Here is a 23,550-nt window from a genome sequence, read left to right on the forward strand (position 1 = left end):
ATGGATTCCGCAAACAGAGATCCTGAGAAGCTCATCTCGCTCTGTTCCTCCATGAGATCCACAGGGCCATAGCCAGTGGCGGTCAGGGTGATGCCATGTGCATTGACTTCAAGAAGGCATTTCACACCGTCCCACACTGCCGTTTAGTGAAAAAAATACGAGCATATATGCGACTGGAATCAAGACTTCCTTGTAGACAGAACTCAACACATCGCTCTTAGCGGAACAAAATCGGCAGATGCAAAGGTCATTTCCGGAGTACCGTACTGATTACAATACATATAAGACTTCTTGAAGACTGTTCGCAGATGATGCGGTTGTCTATAAAAAAAGTAGCTGCACCGTAAGGTAGGAATGATTTGCAGAATGACACCCAGAGAAATGACGAACGGTGCAGGCTCTGGCAGTTGACCCGGTACGTAAATAAATATAACATATTGCTCATACATAAGAAAAGAAATCCTCTATTATATAGATACACTATTGATGAACAAGCGCTGGAAACAGTATCTGCCGTAAAATATCTAGGAGTAACCATCCAGAGAGGCCTTAAGTGGAATGACCACACAAAGCAAATAGTGGAAAAAGCACATGCCAGACTCAGTCTCACAGGAAGAATCTTGAGAAAGTGTGACTCATACACGGAGGAAGTAGCTTATAAGGCGATTGTTCTATCCATTCTTGAGTATTGTTCATCTGTCTGGGATCCCTATCAGATTGATAGAAGAGATAGAGAAGATCCAGGGAAGAGCGTTACGGAGATGCTCAACAAACACCATTAGCAGACGTTACAAGAGAGGCGTTGTGCATGTGGTGTCACCGCCAGACACCACACTTGTTAGGTGGTAGCTTTTAAATCGGCCGCGGTCCGCTAGTATGCGACGGACCCGCGTGTCGTCACTGTCAGTAATTGCAGACCGAGCGCCACCACACGGCAGGTCTAGAGAGACGTACTAGCACTCGCCCCAGTTGTACAGCCGACTTTGCAAGGAACGGTTCACTGACAACTACGCTCTCATTTGCCGAGACGATAGGTAGCATAGCCTTCAGCTACATTTGCTACGACCTAGCAAGCCGCCATTACCAGTATAGATATTGAGATTCTATTAATGTATCATCAAGAGCGATGTTCTACAAATGTGGATTAAAGTTAAGTATTCCAGACGCTACGTACTTTTCGTTATAGCATTCATTACGTATCCTGTTTCAGACCTCACGCCAGCCTGCATGAGTTTCAGCGCGTGCCATTCGGCTTCCTCTCATTGTGTCTAGGCTGTCTTGTCTAGACACAACAGTGCATCACGCAGAGACTTACTATTGAAATTTCGAGAGACCACTTTCCGGGAAGAGTCGGACAACATATTACTTCCCCGCACATACGTCTCGCGTAATGACCATGTTGAGAAAATTCGAGATATAGGAGCCAATGCGGAGGTCTACCGACAATCAGTCTTCCCACGCGCTATTCGCGAGTGGAACACGGTTGGAGGGCTTAGTACCCACCGCAGCTTGCGGAATATGATGTAGGTGTAGATGTGAAATGCCCTGTAATACTTCCTGCGCAACTAAAAATCCAGAAATTCATTCCGGTAATGTTTCCGTACAAGAAATACACTAGTGCCATAAAACCGACGTGTACACATTACGACTGAGTGAAAACATCCGTCTTACAAACGGAAGAGGTAGTTGAGCCCTACCACTACGCAAAACATAGCCTGTAATTAGGTGGCTACAAACATCGCACATTCCAAGTATGAAGGTACAAATTGTAACTATTATTCTTTACAGTCCCGTCTATAATATTCCTTAAGGCCGTTGTGTAAAGATTAACGTCAACCTTCAGTCATATAAACATAGGAACAAAAATGAATAGTACAGGTCGTCAAGATTAGATTAGGTTGAACTGTACATTTCTTGTGCCGTAGATACAGAGGATATTCTCGAGGATGTAGAACATGTCATAAAACAACAATACGCAATACATATTTACAAAAATAAATGATAACGTTCCTTTCACACTTTCTCAGTTACTTTGTAAATGGTCCTTATGGATGTAGAATACGTCAAAAATCACAATGAGATTTTCATTTAAGAGGTAATACCAAACTTATAAACAAGTACTGTAAACGCGTATAAACTGAAGTGCAATGGATGACTGCTACGCTTTTGAAGCCAAGCATCATGAAACTGAAAGCATTTTACAATACTTACTTTCATTAGTCATATTAATACATGACGAGTCGCCAAATTCAGGGTTTGCGAAACTGATATGTTATTTGATACTATCGATAATACTGGGTGATCAAAAAGTCAGTATAAATTTGAAAACTTAAAAAACCACGGAATAATGTGGATAGAGAGGGAAAAATTAACACACATGCTTGGAATGACATGGGGTTTTATCAGAACCACCCCATATTGCTAGACGCGTGAAAGATCTTTTGCGCGCGTCGTTTGGTGATGACCGTGTGCTCAGCCGCCACTTTGGTCATGCTTGGCCTCCCAGGTCCGCAGACCACAGTCCGTGCGATTATTGGCTTTCGGGTTACCTGAAGCCGCAAGTGTATCGTGATCGACCGACATCTTTAGGGATTCTGAAAGACAACATCCGACGCCAATGCCTCACCATAACTCCGGACATGCTTTACAGTGCTGTTCACAACATTATTCCTCGACTACAGCTATTTTTGAGGAATGATGGTGGACATATTGAACATTTCCTGTAAAGAACCTCATCTTTGCTTTGTCTTACTTTGTTATGCTAATTATTGCTATTCTGATCAGATGAAGCGCAATCTGTCGGACATTTTTTTAAATTTTGTATTTTTTTGTTTCGAATACAACCCCATGTCATTCCAAGCATGTGTGTCAATTTGTACCTCTCTATCTACATTATTCCATGATTGATTCAGTTTTCAGATTTATACTGACGTTTTGCTCACCCGGTACATACATTAGTTGATTCCATTACGAAATTTCGCCAATGGAGTAGGAGTTGGTTACCTATTAAATCCATTAGGCTCCTATTAAACTGAACTTTTTGCTATTTGTTCTTGGCAGGTTTTTAAAAACGCATGTTTCCAAATAATGGGCACATTTCAAGACTACAAAAGTATATTATCCTTTATGTGGGTAACTCTACTGATTCTGCGAACTGTTGGGTTGGAAACAAGGTATACTGAATATGACAAAAGATATTGCGGAACACTTATATTGGGAAGCAGCAGTTAGTATTCCCACATCTTTGAGCCTGCCTCTGTGGGGCATTCTTCAGTTCAAACCGCAATATTAGGCGTCACACGCTACTGGACTCTATAAACTTTATCTTGGCTCTGAGAAATGTGGATGACGTTATTGCAGTACTGTCAGATTCTCTATCAGAAGAAATCACGATGGCAGCAACAGCCCACACGCACTATGTAAAAATTGCGTTTTAAACCCATATTCTGGGAACAGATCAGTAGGACCAGGGTAAAATCTAATACAACAGAGGAAACCCTATTTCTCTAGTTAAAAATGGACGTGTATCCTAAAACTAAATCATCTACGTGTGCTTCAAACGATTAAACATGCAGGGAGATGGGATGTTCACATTTAAGTTTAATTGTGACAGCTTAATACAAATGACGGTGGAGTTTTTGGCTCAGAAGCAGTTGTCACAAAAAGCACTGTATTTGCTAGACGTGGTGATAAAATAAAAAGTTATTAATCCCTAAGATTCAAGTGTCCTTATCATGTTTTGGCTAATTCTAGCCCCATTCCTCTCATTCATCTTTATTCTTCCATACTCCGAACTCCGGTGAGTAGCTATTGACAAAAATAGCTGAGACTTTGAGATCTCCACTGGACAATTTAACTAATGCTACTTTCGATGTTATTGAACTTTGCAGGTAAACGGAAAGAATTTCGGTAGATATGCAAGAACGTGACGTTTTAGGTATGTCGACGTGAAGCCTTGGGTCTTCAACACGTGTACTTGTGTGGAAGCAAGCTTTGACACAAGAAAGTAATTGCAGTGTCTCTAGTAAGACAACATTACATATCCATTTCAGGGAGCATATTTTCTTTGTTTGATCATAATCGGAACGTAACATAAAATGTGTTGAAACTTCCTGGCAGATTAAAACTGTGTGCCCGACCGAGACTCGAACTCGGGACCTTTGCCTTTCGCGGGCAAGTGCTCTACCAACTGAGCTACCGAAGCACGACTCAGGTCCGGTACTCACAGCTTTACTTCTGCCAGTATCTCGTCTCCTACCTTCCAAACTTTACAGAAGCTCTCCTGCGAAACTTGCAGAACTGGCACTCCTGAAAGAAAGGATATTGCGGAGACATGGCTTAGCCACAGCCTGGGGGATATTTCCAGAATGAAATTTTTACTCTGCAACGGAGTGTGCGCTGATATGAAACTTCCTGGCAGATTAAAACTTTGTGCCCGACCGAGACTCGAACTCGGGACCTTTGCCTTTCGCGGGCAAGTGCTCTACCAACTTTTTTTTTAGACGCTACACCTTTTTTTTAGTGCTGTACCATTTTTTTGTGCTCTACCAATTTTTTTTCTTTTATTTTTTTTTTTTTTTGCAAGCGTTCTACCAATTTTTTTTTTTATGTCAGGCTTACCACCTTTGCTGACATACATGTTGTTGTACTATCGCATAAATAGTGTCTACAAATTCCATATGTTGACAAAAGTGGCTAATTAGAAAATTAATTAATTAAGGAAATAAATAAAACTGAAAATGCTCAAATGAAAGACATGAAGACATTGCGGATAGTACAAATACAAAAGAAACATGCTCCTGTAGTAATGAAATGAAATTCGTGTCGGGGGCGACACCTGCTCACGACCCGACGTTCGATAGAGCAAGAGAGCCATCTATCGACTCGTTCTCCAGACGTTGGTGTAAGACTGGGTCGTCTTTTCGAAATTAACTAAGGGTCCGTAAGTGTGATCGATGTCAATCTCGGCTTCTTCGTCTATCTCATCTCTCACCCGTCACACCCCATCTGGCCGGCGGGTCGGTAAATGTAAGTCGCAAGTAATTAGCGAAGTCTTGCCTATATTTCTTATGCCGTTGCAGCTTCGTGTGCCCATCCAAGATAAAATGCCAAAAATCAATTTTGTCCTTTTCCGATTCGTTATACACGTAGCCCACCACCATTCCCCGCACCCATGTCACTGCATTGGTTTTTTGGACTGGGAAATAAGATTCTTGGGGGAAAAAAAGTGTGTCTGATGAAATTGTGTGAGGGGCGGAGCGTAACAGGAACGCCAATATCTGTTGTGTCAACTGCCACACTGGAGCCGTCCCACTACATGCTAAACGATGTTCATCAGTGTCCACTGTTGCGCAGCCTAAACATAGTGGAGTGTCTGCCAAATGAATCGCGTGCCGCCGTTGATTCGTTGCGAACTTCCTATTTATCACCACATACCATGTTGAGCGTACCGACGTTGGGAGGTAAACGTTCCGTATAACGCGCCAGATCTGTCGCCAGTTCTTGTCTGGGTACTTCTTTTCCAGGGTATTCCTGGGACACCGGCGCAGTAAGAGATGGTATACGTCTCGCGTCGTCGGTAGTCGTGTTGTTGGGAAGGAATCTCTGACATAGCTAAGTTCCAAAAAAAAAGACTTGAAGTGTGACAGCTTCGGTGAAATATGGCCCACATCGACTGGGGGCAGCATTGAAGTGGGCGCTAGTACATCGGCCAACGCACCCGAGATATTGCGAAATTGGCCGCGCCACTGTCGGAAAATCGTACTGACGAATAACGCCCGTGCCTTTTCATATACGTTCACTAGACCAAGTCCACCCTCTCCAGGTGGTAGCGTAAGCGTTGTGTATCGGATCTTAAACAGGTGTCCCACACTCACGTAGGTTCCGAAAGTTGCTTGTATGCGTGATGCCATTGTGCGCGTTAAAGGCAGGACATGCGCTACGTGAGTGAGTCTCGGTGCTAGGTATACGTTAACATAGGTCACCCTCTGAATCATATCCAACGCCCTTAATTTCTGTAACAGCACCATTGTCCGCATCAGCTTTAATATGCGTCGGTAGTTATCCGCTGCTGTCCGCTGCACATCCGTGTGGAACGTAATACCTAGGCATTTTACGGTCTTAACTAAGATGAGCGGCCCTTCCTCCCCCGGTTGTAATCCTCGACCGACATTCATGCAACGCGATTTTTGTAGATTAAGCACGCTTCCTGCCGCCATCCCGTATCGCCGTATCCATGCCAACGCCGTACGTACTTCTTCGCCTGTTCGTGCCACCAGCATTACATCGTCAGCATAAGCGCGGCAATGAAAGGTCAGTTGTGGCAACGGCACTCCCTCCAACCGTCTTCGGAGACCATATAAACAGGGTTCCAAAGCCATTGCATACAAAAATATCGACAGGGGGCAACCTTGACGAACTGACCTTGAAATAACAATGTAGTCAGTGCCCCGCCCATTCGCCGAGACCTTTGATCGTACGCCGTGTAACAGTCGCATGATCACTAGGATGAAGGCCTGTGGGATTCCCAATCTGTCCATCACCGCATGCAAAAAGGTATGATCCACTCTGTCGAATGCATGATCGAAGTCAATAGCGACGAGTGCCGCACGCACTCGGCATGCCGCTGCTAATGCGATGATATCTCGGTAGTCACTGAGCGCCGTATGTACGTTGCTCTTACCGCCGAGGCAAGTTTGATCTATGAGGAGTCTATCAGATAGTGAAGACCGCAGGCGAGCCCCAAGGATGCGCGCGAAAATCTTGTAGTCGCAGTTCAAGAGAGTGAGTGGTCTATAATCTCCTGGATTTCTGCCACCGCGTGGTTTGGGTATGGGGATGATGATACCCTCCGTGAACTCGGCAGGTATCTCAGTCTGCGGTAACAGGAGTTCGTTGTACATCTGAATCCAGGTCCGTCCCATGAGGTATGCAAAGGCGCGGTAAAATTCAATTGGGAAGCCGTCCTGTCCAGGGGACTTGTTCGGAGCCCCCCTGGCAATTGCGTCTGTCAGCTCATCCTCTGTTATCGCTGTGATGAAGGTCTCTGCATCCAGTGGTGGTCCTCTATCTGGCATTTCCGAGATGACATCATGTAGTATCTCGTGGTTCACATGTACAGGTCCATATAACTGGCGGAAATAGTCGGTAAACACATGCGCAATATCACGCTGGTGCACAACTGGCTGGCCAGTTTCAGAGATTAGTTCCCTGATCAATGTCCTGCGTCGTCGTTGGCGTTCACGTACCACGTGGTGCATGGAGGGGGTTTCGGCAGCAACTGTGTCCGCCAATCTCGCCCGGACCATTATACCTTCCATTCTTAGTCTCGTCAGCTGTAATAACTTGGCTTTTATCCTGCGCATGGCCGTGTGCCTTTCCGGCGATGGTTGTTGGGTCATCAGCTCCCTCAGGGCTGTAAAATAAAAATCAGCCGTTGTGCGGTTCCACTGCGATTTGTCCTGCCCGTATCGTATCAACGTTCTCCGTAACGTTGGTTTTGCGCATTTAATCCACCACTGGAGAACCGAGGTGTATGCTCGTTGGCGGCGAACGCTGGTCTCCCAGGCCGCCTCTATCGACCGGTGACAGTCAGTGTCACGTAAAAGTGCGCAGTTCATTTTCCAGTGACCCTTACTCCGCCATATCTTCTGACGCGTTAGTGAAATCGTACAGACGTACGCCATATGATCCGTAAAAGCCGCTGGCCAGATTTCGGCATCCAGTATCGTCGTCCGTAGAGCTCGTGTCACGTACACTCTATCAAGTCTACTCGCCGAGTGTCCCGTGACAAACGTATAACCCGGTCTGTCACCATGCTGCAGTTCCCAGGTATCCAGAAGCGCCATTTCGGTAATCAACGCACGCAGTTCCATGCATGGCACATAATGAGGCACTTGGTCCTTTTTGTCGACGACACAATTAAAGTCACCGCCCACTACATAGTTATCAAAGCGTCCAGCGAACAACGGTGCTATCTCTTCGGTGTAAAAAGTCGCCCTTTCTCTTCGTTTTGTGGAGCCAGATGGTGCGTATAAATTGATGAAACGAACGCCGTCGACAGTGATCGCTATGCCGCGTGCCGAAGGGAGAGACCTGACGTCCTCCACTCCTATTCCTTCCCTGGTGAGAATCGCCACACCGCATCCACTTTCATCGTGCACTGAATAATGTGCCTCGTAACCGTAGAACTCTGGCGGCGATGTGAAACGCACTTCTTGTAAGAGTACAATATCCGCGTCCGCAGCGCGTAACATATCTTTCAGAATTTGAATTTTAAGCGGTGACCGTATGCCATTAATGTTTATCGTGGCAACGCGGTACGCCTGGCTTGTGTTCATCAGTTGTAGGGCGGTGTCATTAAGCGTCCATCTGCACCCCCGGCGCTCCTCAACACACTAAGTTGGTCAACATTTCCCGACCCCTCCAGGCCTCCGGCCAGGACTGTCCTCAATCGTCGCGTTCGTATTTTCATCCCGTTCCTGTTGGTCCATTTCTTGCGCCCAATCCCCCAGCATATTTCCGGAACTGGTCGAAGGATGGGAGGTAACGTTGTCATCGCTCTGATGTTGGACAGTTGTCATCTCCACTTCCGCCTTCCGGTCACCAGAAGGAGAGTTCAAGTTATCGTCGCTGTGTAGTTCCTGCATCGTCATCTCGGTATCTGTTGAATCCACTGGTCTCAGGTCGATACTGTCGTTGTCGTCCACTGTCCCCTCGGGACTGTGGCTATCGTCAGCAGAAGTCAGTCGACGCTTCTTTCTTCTCTTCGGGAACGCTGTTTCCGTTGCCTTGCTTCCGCATCGGCTGTTGGGGTTGCGTGTCCTCCGTCTTGGGCCTGGCCTATCACGCTCTCGGTGGAAGCACTGGCAACCACCACGGATGATCCTGGAGCGGCCGTCAGCTGCCTCTCTTCTGTGGTGTCTTGTGTCTGCTGTGGTGGAACCGGTGGTCGGAGTTCCAGTCCGTTGGTGTCCATGTTCTCTATAGGGGGCAGCTGCTGGTGCCCATCGGAAGTCTCCCTCACGTCGCCTCTCAGGGCTTCCACAAAGGTCAACGGTAAGACAGTCATCGGTTGTGGCGCCTGAACGTCATCCCATGGAGTTTGCACTAAACGTCGCTGGAGGCATTCCGAGCGGACCTTCTTTCCCGCACCCCGAGCAAGTGCGAGGTTGCCCATCATAGATTATAATCGCTCGACAACCTCCTATGTACAAATAAGAGGGGACGTGCTTGCGCAGTTCTATCCGTATTTGTCTCACCCCATTTAAAACGGGGTACGTGGTAAAACTCGTCCATTTTTCGGCCACATGGGATAGAACTGTACCGTATGGTCGAAAGGCGTCGGTAACAAGTTCAGACGGGACCTCAAACGGAAGTTCGAAGACTCGTATAGTGCGGATCCCCATTCCCGCGTGATCGACTGTAACTGCACCAACATTCCCGTCGGCATGACAGAAACGATACCCGTTCGGTGATCGTTGTAGAAGTCTTTCGCAAGCAGCCTCGTCAACAAGCTTGACATAGACGACGCTTGAAACGAGCGATAAATTGATCCCCACGATTTCCTGTGGATCGATTTTTACCTCTTCTCTGAAGAAACGTTCAACCTCGTGTGCCTTTGGTCGTGTATAGTCGTTCGCAAAACTGAACTTCAAAGTCGTTTTTCTGTACGAGTGTGCCATCTCGTTCTATACTCACAACACCGCACACGCGAAGCTGCTCCGGCGTAAACAAACAGGCACGCGCACCACAGCGCGGCCGGCAGGCAACACGGTCCGCACTGTGTCACTGCCGAAGGCAGACTGCCGACATCTCTAGGGATTCTGAAAGACAACATCCGACGCCAATGCCTCACCATAACTTCGGACATGCTTTACAGTGCTGTTCACAACATTATTCCTCGACTACAGCTATTTTTGAGGAATGATGGTGGACATATTGAACATTTCCTGTAAAGAACCTCATCTTTGCTTTGTCTTACTTTGTTATGCTAATTATTGCTATTCTGATCAGATGAAGCGCAATCTGTCGGACATTTTTTTAAATTTTGTATTTTTTTGTTTCGAATACAACCCCATGTCATTCCAAGCATGTGTGTCAATTTGTACCTCTCTATCTACATTATTCCATGATTGATTCAGTTTTCAGATTTATACTGACGTTTTGCTCACCCGGTACATACATTAGTTGATTCCATTACGAAATTTCGCCAATGGAGTAGGAGTTGGTTACCTATTAAATCCATTAGGCTCCTATTAAACTGAACTTTTTGCTATTTGTTCTTGGCAGGTTTTTAAAAACGCATGTTTCCAAATAATGGGCACATTTCAAGACTACAAAAGTATATTATCCTTTATGTGGGTAACTCTACTGATTCTGCGAACTGTTGGGTTGGAAACAAGGTATACTGAATATGACAAAAGATATTGCGGAACACTTATATTGGGAAGCAGCAGTTAGTATTCCCACATCTTTGAGCCTGCCTCTGTGGGGCGTTCTTCAGTTCAAACCGCAATATTAGGCGTCACACGCTACTGGACTCTATAAACTTTATCTTGGCTCTGAGAAATGTGGATGACGTTATTGCAGTACTGTCAGATTCTCTATCAGAAGAAATCACGATGGCAGCAACAGCCCACACGCACTATGTAAAAATTGCGTTTTAAACCCATATTCTGGGAACAGATCAGTAGGACCAGGGTAAAATCTAATACAACAGAGGAAACCCTATTTCTCTAGTTAAAAATGGACGTGTATCCTAAAACTAAATCATCTACGTGTGCTTCAAACGATTAAACATGCAGGGAGATGGGATGTTCACATTTAAGTTTAATTGTGACAGCTTAATACAAATGACGGTGGAGTTTTTGGCTCAGAAGCAGTTGTCACAAAAAGCACTGTATTTGCTAGACGTGGTGATAAAATAAAAAGTTATTAATCCCTAAGATTCAAGTGTCCTTATCATGTTTTGGCTAATTCTAGCCCCATTCCTCTCATTCATCTTTATTCTTCCATACTCCGAACTCCGGTGAGTAGCTATTGACAAAAATAGCTGAGACTTTGAGATCTCCACTGGACAATTTAACTAATGCTACTTTCGATGTTATTGAACTTTGCAGGTAAACGGAAAGAATTTCGGTAGATATGCAAGAACGTGACGTTTTAGGTATGTCGACGTGAAGCCTTGGGTCTTCAACACGTGTACTTGTGTGGAAGCAAGCTTTGACACAAGAAAGTAATTGCAGTGTCTCTAGTAAGACAACATTACATATCCATTTCAGGGAGCATATTTTCTTTGTTTGATCATAATCGGAACGTAACATAAAATGTGTTGAAACTTCCTGGCAGATTAAAACTGTGTGCCCGACCGAGACTCGAACTCGGGACCTTTGCCTTTCGCGGGCAAGTGCTCTACCAACTGAGCTACCGAAGCACGACTCAGGTCCGGTACTCACAGCTTTACTTCTGCCAGTATCTCGTCTCCTACCTTCCAAACTTTACAGAAGCTCTCCTGCGAAACTTGCAGAACTAGCACTCCTGAAAGAAAGGATATTGCGGAGACATGGCTTAGCCACAGCCTGGGGGATGTTTACAGAATGAAATTTTCACTCTGCAGCGGAGTGTGCGCTGATACGAAAAGCTGTGAGTACCGGACGTGAGTCGTGCTTCAGTAGCTCAGTTGGTAGAGCACTTGCTCGCGAAAGGCAAAGGTCCCGAGTTCGAGTCTTGGTCGGGCACACAGTTTTAATCTGCCAGGAAGTTTCATATCAGCGCACACTCCGCTGCAGAGTGAAAATTTCATTGTGATAAAATGTGTTACTCATATTGCTCTCATTCTGCTTGGGCACGTTTTGAACCATAAACACACGATTGACCTGATGCTAAGAAAAGTAAATAGCAACTCGGATCGGCAGCTGGAGTATTTCACAGAGCTGTCCACGCATCCGGACAGACTCACGCAGAACAATGGCCAGGACTGTGCCAGAGCCGGACCTCACAGACTGATCAGGTAGAGAGGAACGTGTGAGGTACGAGTGTGATCGGTGTGGCGGGGAGCTGGGAAACAGTCCTTCCCCGCTCCATTACTCCCTGCTGTTACTTATAAAATGTGCTATTGGCTGACTGAAAAATATTGCCTTACCTACAAACTTCACTGTCAGCCTTTTATATCATTGTTCGCTTGATGTGGTCTCAGAGTTTCTTTCACTATTTATTTACAGCTCCATTGTCAAAGGCGCAAATTCTGGTGAAAAATGAATGCAGACTTTACATCGCTATTGGAAACAAGAAACAGACGAGAAAATCCCACCACTGGCGACGATTAAATTGAATAAAATGAAGCATGTATTGTAATGAAAAAAGCCGATTTCAGCACTTGCATACACAGTTGATACAGCACTTACTGAAACAATATACACAAATGGAGTGTTTGACGCACACTATATCAGAAGTTCCGAATGGTTCTGTTCAAAGTGTAGCTACTCACGGTGATCTAGCGTGGGCTATAACTATCGTATACCAGTGACATGTGTTAGTAACGCCAATGCTTTAATGCAGAACCCATTTACACTAGAAAAAAAATGTAAGTTCTAATCCGGCTGTATAGCATCTCGTCGACGAGTCCAGTGTTCATTTCTGAACGAAATGTGTAAGCGTCGATTAACAATAACATCAACATTATGCCCTTCTCACTTGTCTGACCTTTTCTGTCCGTGTATTGTTCATAATCCATTACATCTTCAATTATTTCTATACGTCTTTCTTTCATTTACAGCGTCAGATTTGCATCTGGTGGCCAAAACTGAACCTAACACACTTGAGTATCTACGAAATTTCGCTGCCATACGATATTTAAAGCACACGCTGGACCTCTGTAAGCATCTGCACTTTAATTACCACCTTGTGGTTTCAGTGCAATGAAGATCTGAGACTATTAAGAATATTTACGTCTTTCATATATCTTTAAATCAGTCACAGCTACAATTTTCACGTACATCTACATCTACATCTACATCCATACTCCGCAAGCCACCTGACGGTGTGTGGCTGAGGGTACCATGAGTACCTCTATCAGTTTTCCCTTCTATTCCAATCTCGTATTGTTCGTGGAAAGAAGGATTGTCGGTATGCCTCTGTGTGGGCTCTAATCTCTCTGATTTTATCCTCATGGTCTCTTCGCGAGATATACGTAGGAGGGAGCAATATACTGCTTGACTCTTCGGTGAAGGTATGTTCTCGAAACTTTGACAAAAGCCCGTACCGAGCTACTGAGCGTCTCTTCTGCAGAGTCTTCCACTGGAGTTTATCTATCATCTCCGTAACGCTTTCGCGATTACTAAATGATCCTGTAACGAAGCGCGCTGCTCTCCGTTGGATCTTCTCTATATCTTCGATCAACCCTATCTGGTACGGATCCCACACTGCTGAGCAGTATTCAAGCAGTGGGCGAACAAGCGTACTGTAACCTACTTCCTTTGTTTTCGGATTGCATTTCCTTAGGATTCTTCCAATGAATCTCAGTCTGGCATCTGCTTTACCGACGATCAACATTATATGATCATTGCATTTTAAATCACTCCTAATGCGTACTCCCAGATAACTTATGGTATTAACTGCTTCCAGTTGCTGATCTTCTATTTTGTAGCTAAATGATAAAGGATCTATCTTTCTGTGTACTCGCAGCACATTACACTTGTCTACATTGAGATTCAATTGCCATTCCCTGCACCATGCGTCAATTCGCTTCAGATCCTCCTGCATTTCAGTACAATTTTCCATTGTTACAACCTCTCGATACACCACAGCATCATCTGCAAAAAGCCTCAGTGAACTTCCGATGTCATCCACAAGATCATTTATGTATACTGTGAATAGCAACGGTCCTATGACACTCCCCTGCGGCACACCTGAAATCACTCTTACTTCGGAAGACTTCTCTCCATTGAGAATGACATGCTGCGTCCTGTTATCTTGGAACTCCTCAATCCAATCACACAATTGGTCTGATAGTCCATATGCTCTTACTTTGTTCATTAAACGACTGTGGGGAACTGTATCGAACGCCTTGCGGAAGTCAAGAAACACGGCATCTACCTGTGTACCCGTGTCTATGGCCCTCTGAGTCTCGTGGACGAATAGCGCGAGCTGGGTTTCACATGACCGTCTTTTCGAAACCCATGCTGATTCCTACAGAGTAGATTTCTAGTCGCCAGAAAAGTCATTATACTCGAACACAATACGTGTTCCAAAATTCTACGTAGTTGTCTTCGTGGAAATATTTTCAGAAGAGCGCGTTCTATTCTGTCTACACCAGGTCACACGATAATATGTCAGTTTGCGCCTGCGTCAGTAACCCTGCTAACTTTTTAATTTGACATGTTTTTTCGAAAATTTTTCAACTCCTCCCATCACTGCAATGCTGCTACCACTCCCTCACCTTATTTTAGTGTCACACAAGTCGTTTCTTTGTGTACCCTGTTTTTCTTGAAGATAAACCTCTTCTTAGCACAGATCCTTGTACTTTAAATAAGCACAAGTTCATTACTCCTACAATAGACATAACAATAGCTGTTTTAGTAATTTTAAAGACTTAATTCAAAAGCTTCAACAACATTCATGTAGTAAATGTCTACGCCCCAGCGGGCTCGACTACAAGGGCGACGAGTCGCAAATTTTATAGCGAAGGGGTAGTTACTGTCACTATTTACAAGCCTTATCAGACAAATGATCTTTGACTGCGAGTTAAGTTGTGTTGATGACCAGCGGGATCAGAGATCACATTTTCATTTTCGTGAAGAAATAAACATTCTAGCGCGATGGCTGAACTTAAGACACATTTGGACCTAAGTCCACTCTTAACACCTTATTTGTGCCTATCAGGTGAGGCATCGAGCCGTTTGGACAGAATCTCCGTGCAATCGCCGTACATCCTGTGCATGTGTCGCAGCGAATTTTGACTGACATCTTTTTCCCATGACACAGCATACAAAACTTCATTGAGACAAAACCCACAAAAGCGATATCGTGGGAGAAGTATTTGGCGTCTGAGTTGTGCCATTTTGAAAGAACCACTGCTGCAAACTGACCTGATGAATTCGTGGACGAGATCACTCAAAGGTATTTATAAAAAGAGAAGCCCAATAGAGTGGTGGGTGGGCAAAGCAAGGCTGAGAATAGTTCGCAAATTAAAAAGTTTTTCTCGTGAAAAAGCTGAGTACAATAGGAACCATAGAGTTTTTCTTTTCCTAGGCTTGAGGCAACTTTACGCTAATACAGACAACGTGATACGAAATGTCGAAACGATTAGGCAGTACAAAGCGAAAATATCAGCATGAATCGCAGTACAGCGAGTACAAAGGAAACGCAAGTCGTATTCCAATTTCCACCTTCAGTGTACCATAAAGGAGTGCAGAAGAGCTAAGGACACACTCATACCTACAATTACAGACTCGCATGGTGTTGTTGTGGAAATCACAATCAGAAATCCGTCAACACATTACGAAACATTTTGAGTCCTTATATAAGCAAAATTTTTTATTCCTTGCCGTGGTTGGTCGAAGTTACATCGATACTTCCCTACACAGAAACCTGTCAAGAGAAGCAGTCCAGCATCCACGTGCTTGCACTTCTGAAGTGGACACATTTTTACGGTCACCTTCATTGCTACTGCCTCTCCTTTTCCAAATGGAAATTTAAGTCTCCCTAAACCGCGACGGCACAGCAAGTCCACATTTCCACACCGCGCGAACGCGTTTAGAGAGGACAAAGCAGCGACCCTTCCGAGGCAGTCATTCGATATGCCGTAATCAAACAGCGTACTGGCATATTTGGGCCTGTCATAGCACTTAAAAGGGATCTATTACGTGTGGGAATATTTTTTCGAGACTAACTATTTATGGCTCAACACACTAAATGTTGGGAAGGCTGACATCTATAGATCACTGACGACGGCTGCCCTCCCCAACCAAAAAATTTCGTCTAATACCAGTAGCGACTGGTGCAACCCAATTACTGACTCAATAACTATAAAAGAAAACGCTTTCCAGCTACACTTGGTCATCTAGCAACATTGTGACTCATTGCCTCGACCGCAGATATCTTTACATCCAGAGATTAGAACCAGTTATGGAGTTTGGTCGCGAAGTAACGTGGCACCTACAAGCAGATCAGCAACTGGATACATCACTGTGGAACGTATGGTAAGTCTGGATTGGTCTTTCAATCCGGCATCGAAAAAGAACTCTTTCTCGTGGCTAATCTTCAAATTTAAGTTACGTACTAAATCATAGATGATTGATCAGCGTACTTACGCTAATGACACTGGATCAGACGAAACAAACTCGGCACCAGATGTCAGCCAAACTTCCAGTACCATTTTCGGATAGTGTTGGCGGGTTCATAATGGTGGTAGTGCGTCATTGTGTCAATAACAGTCATTATTCTGATGTATTTTACTGTTGTACTAGAAGTTTCTAATTTTCTTATGAGAAGAAATCCATTTGTTTCATAAGTAGTGTTATTGTACATGTACAGTCACTATTTTGTTCTGAAAACGAGTCCAGTATTTTCTCAAGAAGTTCGTTCATTTATTATATTTTTTTTAAAATGAGGACCCGCAAGTGTACATAATTTATAAAGAAACTATGTTTGCCTAAGATAATACACTCCTGGAAATTGAAATAAGAACACGGTGAATTCATTGTCCCAGGAAGGGGAAACTTTATTGACACATTCCTGGGGTCAGATACATCACATGATCACACTGACAGAACCACAGGCACATAGACACAGGCAACAGAACATGCACAATGTCGGCACTAGTACAGTGTATATCCACCTTTCGCAGCAATGCAGGCTGCTATTCTCCCATGGAGACGATCGTAGAGATGCTGGATATAGTCCTGTGGAACGGCTTGCCATGCCATTTCCACCTGGCGCCTCAGTTGGACCAGCGTTCGTGCTGGACGTGCAGACCGCGTGAGACGACGCTTCATCCAGTCCCAAACATGCTCAATGGGAGACAGATCCGGAGATCTTGCTGGCCAGGGTAGTTGACTTACACCATCTAGAGCACGTTGGGTGGCACGGGATACATGCGGACGTACATTGTCCTGTTGGAACAGCAAGTTCCCTTGCCGGTCGAGGAATGGTAGAACGATGGGTTCGATGACGGTTTGGATGTACCGTGCACTATTCAGTGTCCCCTCGACGATCACCAGTGGTGTACGGCCAGTGTAGGAGATAGCTCCCCACACCATGATGCCGGGTGTTGGCCCTGTGTGCCTCGGTCGTATGCAGTCCTGATTGTGGCGCTCACCTGCACGGCGCCAAACACGCATACGACCATCATTGGCACCAAGGCAGAAGCGACTCTCATCGCTGAAGACGACACGTCTCCATTCGTCCCTCCATTCACGCCTGTCGCGACACCACTGGAGGCGGGCTGCACGATGTTGGGGCGTGAGCGGAAGACGGCCTAACGGTGTGCGGGACCGTAGCCCAGCTTCATGGAGACGGTTGCGAATGGTCCTCGCCGATACCCCAGGAGCAACTGTGTCCCTAATTTGCTGGGAAGTGGCGGTGCGGTCCCCTACGGCACTGCGTAGGATCCTACGGTCTTGGCGTGCATCCGTGCGTCGCTGCGGTCCGGTCCCAGGTCGACGGGCACGTGCACCTTCCGCCGACCACTGGCGGCAACATCGATGTACTGTGGAGACCTCACGCCCCACGTGTTGAGCAATTCGGTGGTACGTCCACCTGCATGCCCACTATACGCCCTCGCTCAAAGTCCGTCAACTGCACATACGGTTCACGTCCACGCTGTCGCGGCATGCTACCAGTGTTAAAGACTGCGATGGAGCTCCGTATGCCACGGCAAACTGGCTGACACTGACGGCGGCGGTGCACAAATGCTGCGCAGCTAGCGCCATTCGACGGCCAACACCGCGGTTCCTGGTGTGTCCGCTGTGCCGTGCGTGTGATCATTGCTTGTACAGCCCTCTCGCAGTGTCCAGAGCAAGTAAGGTGGGTCTGACACGCCGGTGTCAATGTGTTCTTTTTTCCATGTCCAGGAGTTTATGTTGTTTTGAATGGATTCATAATTATTGATTTTTTTATTTTTATTATCATTTCATCAATCTGTGTTAAGAAGAGGCTGGTCTTCAAGAAATGCACGGTGTTCGAGAAATATTGCTTTAAACTTCGAGGGGTTGTTAAGGGTGTTTCGAGGAATAGTCGAGAATAGGAACCCGTGTCCGGAAACGTCATCGAATGATGCTACGTGGTACAGGTAAATTACAGGCGCCGGCGCCGGCGCCTGCCATAGACCAACCTATCGGCAGCAAACGTGAATTTGTACGCTGACGGACCGTAGTCGGAACGTATTGCAGTGTTGTTATTCAGTGATCGCGACTGATTGACATGATCGCCAGTGGAGTACCTGGAGACAGCTGAAAGGCCTTCTCTTCTGCGAATGCTTGAATACCGTCATCATTTTATAAGAGGCGTGAATAAATCTACAAGAAGTGTTCAGTGTCCTGAGAGCATCATTCGGGACGCGACACCTTCGCACCAAGTATTCTCAAGCGCGCCGGCCGCGGTGGTCGTGCGGTTCTAGGCGCTCCAGTCCGGAGCCGCGCTGCTGCTACGGTCGCAGGTTCGAATCCTGCCTCGGGCATGGATGTGTGTGATGTCCTTAGGTTAGTTAGGTTTAATTAGTTCTAAGTTCTAGGGGAGTGATGACCACAGCAGTTGAGTCCCATAGTGCTCAGAGCCATTTGAACCATCCTCAAGCGCTGTCGACCAGAATCTGCTACGCATCCCGAGCGCTCTCAAGACTTAAGGCCCTTTCATTAGCTTCTCGAATTGCCTTTTTGCGTTGTAAGCTCCAGTAATCTGTAACCCAGTTTCTAAGCTCACCAACACTGTTCGATCACCCAGTCTAGGCATTACGTATGTTGGGATAATTCATGTGAAACTGACGCGGCCGATTTACTTTCTGGTCCTTTTTGAGTCCACGCTTGTGCGTCGTCTCTAATAACCTTGTGAAAGAAGTGAATGAATTCTCTCTAGGAAGCACAATTATAAGAATGACTGAAGCAAAGATGCAGAAAAAATATGTTAAATGCTTATTATTTCATATGTAATCGTCATAATTTTCGGACATGGGTGTCCAACCACGATTTATTTTCCTCCTGGAACCCACTAATATCTCTAATGTTTTTCGGTACACATCGGATAATTAACTGCAAATGGGAACCCGTGTCCTAATCCATCATCCATCAAGGCAACAGAGCATCACACTGATGGCAGACAAGGTCTGTCTACGTAGCGGCTAACTCCATCTTCTCCACTGGCGAATATGGCAACCATGCGCGAACACTGAAGAACAGACAACATTGCGAGACGTTCCGCTTACGGCCCATCAGCATACAATGTTACGTTTGCCGACTAGTTAGTGGCAGGTGACTGCGCCTATAACTTCGACGTTATGTGGCATCGTTGGGTGAAGTTTCCGGACACCGGTTCCTGTTCTATGATTTTTCCCTCGAGACATCCTCTACAACGCCTCAAAGTTTGTCGCAACAGTCGCTAGACACGTTAGGTACATTCAAAAAGACTTAACAGGTTTTGATGAATCAAGCTTTTATACTTTACCACTATGGTCTACCCGATTATTGGCATTGGCAAACGTGATGAGTTGCAACGTTTTAAACTTCGCGCGGCACTTGCATTCGGTGGGCGATGTTATGGAGAAAAGAAAGGAAGGATGATTAGGGTTTATTACCTGTTTGAAAAGAAAGGCGTCCATGCAACGTCTGCGACTGCGTCCAAGCCGGGCGTATGGGGAGGTGTTGGTGCTAGAGTTTCCTGGATAAGGGCAATATTATTCCCTGCGTCCAACAAATATTGTTGAAATTCTAATATTTTACAAGGAGAAGCCATGCGATTCGCCTAGATTGTAGCGACTTTGAAACCGTGAATGTCAGTTACAGTATCACTTCAACATCAAAGGTGTCTATCCATATTAAAACTCTGAAAAGTGGAATGTCACTGTCTGCGTCCTGTGTATTAGGCGTCGTATCTGGAGTGCAAATACCATCAGCAAGAGCCCCACCGACTTAGCTACCCAGGTACAACTCGCGACCCCTCCTCTCAGCTCTACTTCCGCAAGTATCCCATGTGCTACCTTCGAAACTTCACAGAAGTCCTCCCGCGAAACTTGCAGGACTAGCTCTCCTGGAAGAAAGGATATTGTAGAGACGCGGCTTAGCCACAACCTGAGAATGTTTACAGAATGAATTTTTCGCTCTGGAGCAAAGTGTTAGCTGACACGGAACATTGTGCCATATTACAACTATGCTTACGTAAGGCAAAAGCCACGAGTTCGAGTCTCGGTCCGGCACACAGTTGTAATCTGCCAGGCATTTTGATATCACTGCACACTCCGCTGCCGAGAAAAAAAAATTCGTTCTGGATTTCCGAATCTGTTTGAGGCTTGCTGTTACGCCGATGACGGCTTTTTGTCCTGACCTGTTTGCTCTCTCTCTCTTTCCTGTTGTCCTGAGAGTACGTCCTGGTGTCGCTGTAAAAGGCTCTTGGGCCTGTTCAGTGACGTGGTTTTCGGAGATTCGTCAAGCCTATATCCGCGTTCCTAGGCTCCCGTTTGCGGTTTGCGTTCCATGCTTTACCAGGTCCATCTGTATTGGGCTTGGTTGGTGGTTTCATAGTTACCTTCGTGAGCGCCAACCTCCCCGGCGCCAACGCCTGAACGCTCCAAATTTGTTTGAGCAGCACTATCATTACCCCTGTCTGAAGTAATAACTGTCGGGAAACTGCGTTGATCTAAAATGAGTACATGGGCGTCATCATTCTGTTCCAGTCGCGATGCAAAGCTGATGGGTGTTGACAAATAGCGGACGGAACTTATACCAGCAGCTCTTTCAGCATATGTAGGGTTTGGCAAATGCGAAATATTTCTTGTAACGTTCGATGACGCATTTTCTGTGTAGACAATTTTGGACATTGTGTCTGCAAACAAGTCGCACGCCGGGCATGTCCTCAGCTATCAGTCGTAGCTAATAAACGCGTTGAATCCCTGGACATCAATAAATGACGGTACATGTTGCCGCAGATTTATTTTTAATGCACAGACGACACTGCCCACGTTAAACTATTTCAAATGCTACCACCGTACATGACTCACAGTACACGATCACTATTTTTATGGCTATGAATCTTTCCAAAGCACACTGCATGCCACTGTCTGAAATTTCAACGGACAGAGACTTAACACACTCAACCTTACTACTGCGTGCGATACCACGACCACGACTTTAGGCACCTCTGCAGTGTGGGAAGTCTACCTTCCCAGGAAACCAGTTCACAATACGACCGCATTAAGGCACCAGTGATCGTCCTAATGCGTAACACAAAGATGACAAAGTTTTATTGCAATTCTTCGACCTTTTTACACTCCATAGGTCACCTGTAACTAGATATTTACGTTCACAAGTCGGCGTCTGTCATGTCCGTGTGGAAATACGGATCTCACTGTATATTAAGATGATGATATACCAGTTATACTGCTCTTTGAATTAGTTTTATTGTGTATCACAATGGGTTCATTTCGGCATATTGCTGTCGTCAGGGGCGCTGTAAACACATTAACAGATGATAATATTGATATTGTGAACTGTAACTATATTCGTAAAGGTACGAGGGTTATCCAGAAACTAAGTTCCAATCGGTCGCTAAATGAAAACCACAGGGAAAATCCGATGCAGTTTTGCGCAGGTATATTGGGCAGTGTCTCTAGTACGCCCGTCGATCGTGTCACGTCGTTCTTTTTAGTTCTGAGCACACAGAGAGCACATAGAGATACCTAGAACAATAGTGTCTCACGCCAAGTACGAGGGCATGGTGAGAAATTTCGCCTGAGCTATGCAGCCAAAATTACATAGCTGTCGTGCGTTTTCTTCTTCAAGACAATTCTCAGCCGCATTCTGCAGGGGCAATGCAAAAAAATGTGTGTGAAATCTTATGGGACTTAACTGCTAAGGTCATCAGTCCCTAAGCTTACACACTACTTAAGCCAAATTTTCCTAAGGACAAACACACACACCCATGCCCGAGGGAGGACTCGAACCTCCGCCGGGACCAGCCGCGCAGTCCATGCTTGCAGCGCCTAAGACCGGTCGGCTAATCCCGCGCGGCGGGGGCAATGCAGATGCTCCTGCAACATCTTCAATTGGAAATATTTGATTACCCACAATACAGCCCGTAAGTGTCTCCCTCTGAGTTTCATCTCTGCTCACATGAACCGCTGGCTATGAAGACAACATTTTGGCACAGACAACGAGCTGTAAGCCAGCATAGAGAATTGGCGGAAAGCACTGGCGGCTGTCTTATATGAAGAGGGTATTGGAAAGCTGGTGTAGCGCTACGCAAAATGTATAAGTACTAACGGCGACTATATAGAGAAGTATCTGGAATGTGTAGCTAACTCTAGCAAGTAGAAAGTTTCTTATTTTCACTGTGGTTTCTATTTAGCGACAGATTGGAACTGGCTTTCTGGACAAACCTCGTGTTATACATTAGCCGGTGTTTTTACTTTACGAGTAATGCCGTATGCTGTATCCGTTCCAATTTGTATTTAGAAGCTGCTTGGACGTTCGCTGTATACGTGCTGTTGTATTTCATTTTTAGATATACACATTAAAAAAAGGTTTGCATCACCTCGGTTCTGAGAGTTCTGGAACCTGTACAGAAAATTAGAATAAATATAATGGAAATATCATTTCTGCCCTTTTTTATTGCTCATGAAAACCGCACATTGCATGTTGTACCACCGTACAGCGAGACTTTCAGAAATGGTGGTCCACATTATTGTACACCAGTACCTCTAATACCCAGTAGCACGTGCTCTTGTATTGACGCATGCCTGTATTCGTCGTGGCTTACTATCCACAAGTTCATCAAGGCTCTGTTGGTCCCGATTGTCCCACTCCTCAAAGGCAATTTGGCGTACATCCCTCAGAGTGGTTGGAGGATTATGTGGTCAATAAAAGCCCTTTTAAATCCATCCCAGGCATGTTCGATAAGGTTCATTGTCTGAAAAACGTGCTGGCCACTCTAGTCGGGCGATGTCGTTATCCTGAAGGAAGTCATACACAAGATGTGCACGATGGGGGCGGAAATTGTCGTCAATGAAGACGAATGCCTCGCCAATATGCGCCGATACGGTTGCACTACCGGACGGAGGATGGCAGTATCGTATCGTATAGCCGAGACGGCGCGTTCCATGATCAACAGCGGCGTATTTCAGCCGTACATAGTGCCACCCCAAAACAGCATGGTACCTCCACCTTGATGCACTCGCTGAACAGTGTGTTTAAGGCGTTCAGCCTGACCGGGTTGCCTCCAAACATGTCTCCCACGATTGTCTGATTGAAGGTATATGCAACAACCATCGGTGAAGAGAACGTGGTGCCAATCCTGAGCTGTCCATTCGGCATATTTTTGGGCTCCTCTGTTCCGCACTGCATGGTA

Source organism: Schistocerca cancellata, unplaced genomic scaffold, assembly GCF_023864275.1.
Source record: "Schistocerca cancellata isolate TAMUIC-IGC-003103 unplaced genomic scaffold, iqSchCanc2.1 HiC_scaffold_718, whole genome shotgun sequence".
Classification (NCBI taxonomy): Eukaryota; Metazoa; Arthropoda; class Insecta; order Orthoptera; family Acrididae; genus Schistocerca; species Schistocerca cancellata.